Source organism: Mandrillus leucophaeus, unplaced genomic scaffold, assembly GCF_000951045.1.
Source record: "Mandrillus leucophaeus isolate KB7577 unplaced genomic scaffold, Mleu.le_1.0 Scaffold163, whole genome shotgun sequence".
Classification (NCBI taxonomy): domain Eukaryota; kingdom Metazoa; phylum Chordata; class Mammalia; order Primates; family Cercopithecidae; genus Mandrillus; species Mandrillus leucophaeus.
Genome location: NW_012101621.1, coordinates 1,409,371 through 1,413,338, shown reverse-complemented (window position 1 = coordinate 1,413,338; position 3,968 = coordinate 1,409,371). Strand labels below are relative to the sequence as shown.

At 44.3% G+C, this 3,968-nt stretch overlaps 1 pseudogene; it reads left to right on the top strand.

The window, feature by feature from the left end:
• Positions 1-1,163: 1,163 nt before the first annotated feature.
• Positions 1,164-3,968, top strand: part of LOC105536810 — a 15,615-nt pseudogene continuing 12,810 nt past the window's right edge.

Below are 3,968 nucleotides of genomic sequence, written 5' to 3'. Positions count from 1 at the left end.
TATGAAGAGGGTTGTTACATGTTAAAGACATCAGAATTCTCCAAGAAGTCATCATTGTAATTACAGAGCATCAAAATGTGTAAGGTAAAAAATGATAGACCTGCAAGGAGAAATAGATGAATCCACTATTACAGTCGGAGACTTCAGCACTGCTGTATCATAAATGAACATATTCAGTAGGTAGAAAATCAGTAAGACATAGTTAAACTCAACGACACCATCTCTGGCACTACTTAATCTCATGTTTATTCATTTATTCAACAAGTATGTACTTTGTATCTATGCATGCCAGTCGCTTTGCCAGCATTGGGCACACAAAGTAAAATGTGGGTACTTGGCTCAAGGTTAAGTTGTTCCTAAAACCAGAGTTCAAACAGATTCAGGTATGCATAGTTAACTGATGAGGCAGTGTTTGGAAGGGTTCCAGTTACATGAAAAGAATTGATGAAGAGGAAGGATTCTGCATGATAGAAAAGAAAGATGATGGCCGGGCACGGTGGCTCACGCCTGTAATCCCAGCACTTTGGGAGGCTGAGACGGGCAGATCATGAGGTCAGGAGATCCAGACCATCCTGGCTAACATGGTGAAACCCCATCTCTACTAAAAATACAAAAATTAGCCGGGCGCGGTGGTGGGCGCCTGTAGTCCCAGCTACTCGGGAGGCTGAGGCAGGAGAATGGCATGAACCCAGGAGGCAGAGTTTGCAGTGAGTGGAGATTGTGCCACTGTACTCCAGCTTGGGCGACAGAGCAAGACTCTGTCTCAAAAAAAAAAAAAAAGAAAAGAAAAGAAAGATGAATAGTGGGGCAGAGAAGCAAGAATGGTGTTTCACATCCATCCACCTTCTCACCCCACACACCACATACACACTAACAACATGCACCTTGCCTTTTTGACCAATGTTGAATACTATGGAAGGAGAAGCTTTAAGTAGAATGTGGTGGAGTTATTTTTATGAGAGATGCTGAGAGACAGAGAAACAAACAATACTATTTTGGTGCTCAGGGGATAAAAGGCAGCACTGAGTGATAAAGGCATAGTGTATCCACTTGACTCCCATCCCCCAAACCCACCCAATTCTAAGATCTTCATCTAAACAGTTTCAGCACTGTTGGATGAAAGTACATCTTGGCGCAGATGCTATTGTTTTCATGGAGCCATGATGTCGATCAGGCTCCCACAGGTATCTTTGTTACTAAAGGGCACCATCAAGACTGAAGCAGAAGAAAAAGAGAATCAAAGACACCATCTGATACACCTGACCTACTTGTCTGGGAGCATTTTGAGGGCTCCCCTGGAGAATCCTAGATATGGCAGAGATGAGACAGGTGAGACTTTAAGGAGACCTGTAAGGGATGGAGTAGACATTACCCACTGTCTCTAAGCGTCTGCAACTCTTTTCTTCCTTTGTGGGTTGTAACAGAAACCTCCAATTTCACCTGAGCACATAGCCATCCAAAATAAAAAGAGAGTCTGGGACATATCCTTGAAGGGGAAAAGTTGAGTGAAAGCTCTGAGAAGTGTCCTTGAAGGGAAGGAGAATGCCGTATTTGCTTTTTCTTTTCTTTTTCCTTGGAATGGACATGTCTGAAGCTAGAGTAGCTATCTTGGACCCTGATGGGGAAGCCACATGCTGAATTTAGCAGAGCAACAAGATAGAGCCTGACTGTCTGACACCATGGAACACCATAACAGACCTAAATTGACTATCCCTGGACTTTAGAAAACAAAGTGTAAAGGCTGGCCATGGTGGCTCACTCATGTAATGAATGAGTTGAGGCCTGGAGTTTGAGACTAGCCTGGGCATGAGACTTCATCTCTACAAAACATTTTTTAAATTAGCCAGGTGTGGTGGCACACACTTGTAGTCCCAGCTGTCCAGGAGGTTGAGGCAGGAGGATCCCTTGTGCCCAGGAGTTCAAGGCTGAAGTGAGCTATGATCTCATACTACTGTACTTCAGCCTGGGTGACAGACTGAGATTCCATCTCTAAAAAATAAAATAAAGAGAAATGAGAGAAATAAACACTTTTTTGTTAAGCCACTGCTACCTGAAGTTTCTGTCATTGCCAAACCAATTCTAATTAATACATACAGGAATTGGAGAGATGGTAATAAACTCGTGAGATATAGGTTACTATTAAAGTGGTCCCATCAGTAACTCCAGACTGGTGAGGCCTGAGAAGATTTGGTTATCCAACTTTAGGCCTGATGTGAATTTCTAGCACTACATGTAATGAGATAATCATAAAAACAGAGGCGTAACAGCTGAGGCTACATTAGAGAAATTGTGAACCTCTTCTAGTTATTGTCCAATCCGCATTCTTTACCTCAAATGTTCTGGCATGGGAGGAGAACAACAACAACAAAATTACATTTTATGGATTAAAGAAACAACTTTTGGTCAGGCGCGGTGGCTCAAGCCTGTAATCCCAGCACTTTGGGAAGCCGAGGCGGGTGGATCACGAGGTCAGGAGATCGAGACCATCCTGGCTAACATGGTGAAACCCCGTCTCTACTAAAAATACAAAAAACTAGCCGGGCGTGGTGGCGGGTGCCTGTAGTCCCAGCTACTCGGGAGGCTGAGGCAGGAGAATGGCGTGAACCTGGGAGGCGGAGCTTGCAGTGAGCCGAGATAGCACCACTGCACTCCAGCCTGGGTGACACAGCGCGAGACTCCGTCTCAAAAAAAAAAAAAGAAACAACTTTTTTTTTTTTTTTTGAGATGGAGCCTCACTCTGTCACCCAGGCTAGAGTGCAGTGGCACCATCTTGGCTCACTGCAAACTCCGCCTCCCAGATTCATGCCATTCCCCTGCCTCAGCCTCCTGAGTAGCTGGGACTAAAGGCGCCCCTCACCATGCCCAGCTAATTTTTTAGTAGAGACGGGGTTTCACCATATTAGCCAGGATGGTCTCGATCTCCTGACCCCGTGATCTACCCGCCTTGGTCTCCCAAAGTGCTGGATTACAGGCGTGAGCCACCGTGGCTGGCCTAAAGGAACAACTCTTAAGTTGAGAATTACAGTTTGGGATTCCCTTATTTATGACTTATTTATGAGCCAGGAGGACTGCAGAAATAATTTATGCTTCATTAGCCTCAGATTATTCTTCTTAGTCCTGAAACTCTTGCAAGCATAAGTGAGGCCCTTTAATCAGCCCTCTGCCTGTCTAAGCCCCAAGCTAAGACCCAAGCCGAGATTCCTAGTGCTTGGTGTCCTCAGTATCCATCATGATTTATCAACACAGGTCACAAGAAAGCTTTGTGAGATACACAAAATGCAGTCGGATATCTACCGAATTTGTGAATTGAACAACAAAATTTGCAAATTAATTTAAAAGCCTAAGGAAGAACTATGTGGCTTATGTTTTTAAATTGTAACCAATTTGAATTCCAATCGCTGAAACCAAAATAAACTTCTGAATAGGCTTTCCGAAAAACTGTTTTGAGTGCTCCAGAAAACTCACACCAGCGCTTCTGTTTTGCATCTTCTGTTCTGCAATAGCCTGGTAACATCAGCATGTCCTCAATCGCTGCTCAGTGCTCAGTTTAGAGAAAAATCCCCATGATCCTAGCCCTGGAGCCAGCCCTGGGCCTTCTGTTTTTGGCTGAGGGCCGAGAAGGATACAATGATGGCTATAGAACTTACTGACAGACTCAAGGGAACCCCTGGGGCACAGCTTGGGCATGATCAAAGGATAGAGTTGATCAGTTAAAAAAATTATGTAAGAGGAGAGCTCCCAGCGTGAGCAACGCAGAAGACGGTGATTTCTGCATTTCCAACTGAGGCACCGGGTTCATCTCACTGGATATGAACAGACACTTCTCAAAAGAAGACATATATGCAGCCAACAGACACATGAAAAAATGCTCTTCATCACTGGCCATCAGAGAAATGCAAATCAAAACCACAATGAGATACCATCTCACACCAGTTAGAATGGCAATCATTAAAAAGTCAGGAAACAAC